The sequence below is a fragment of the Marmota marmota genome, unplaced genomic scaffold (assembly GCF_001458135.2).
Source record: "Marmota marmota marmota unplaced genomic scaffold, marMar, whole genome shotgun sequence".
NCBI lineage: Eukaryota > Metazoa > Chordata > Mammalia > Rodentia > Sciuridae > Marmota > Marmota marmota.
Window position 1 is genome coordinate 39,659,222 of NW_025999977.1, and position 464 is coordinate 39,659,685.

Below are 464 nucleotides of genomic sequence, written 5' to 3' on the forward strand. Positions count from 1 at the left end.
CTACGCCCCCACCTGGAACCCGCACATTGTTTAGCTGATTGTTTTTTGTTTTTTGTTTGTTTGTTTGTTTGTTTTAACTGTTCTTTTTCTTTCTTCTTCTTCTTCTTCTTCTTCTTCTTTCTTCTTTTTTTTTTTTTTAATACAAGAGCACAAATCCATCTTTATTTATTTTCCATTAGTTTACATTCTTGAGGGGTACAGCATCACACAGCATTTCAGTTGCTTCGGAATTTGGCCCGAACCATGCCACTATTTCCATGGGCACGAGTTACTTTTCCCCAGATTATTCTGGTTTTGTTTGGTTTGTCACCAGGAGTCGCTGTGTTTTTTTGTTTTTTGGTGTTTTGTTTTTGCTATGAACACATAAGCACATCTTTTGCCCAAGTAGAACTCGGTTTTATCTCTGGCATAAACACCTTCAATTTTTAGAAGAGCTGTGTGTTCCCTTTGGTTCCGGAGACCCC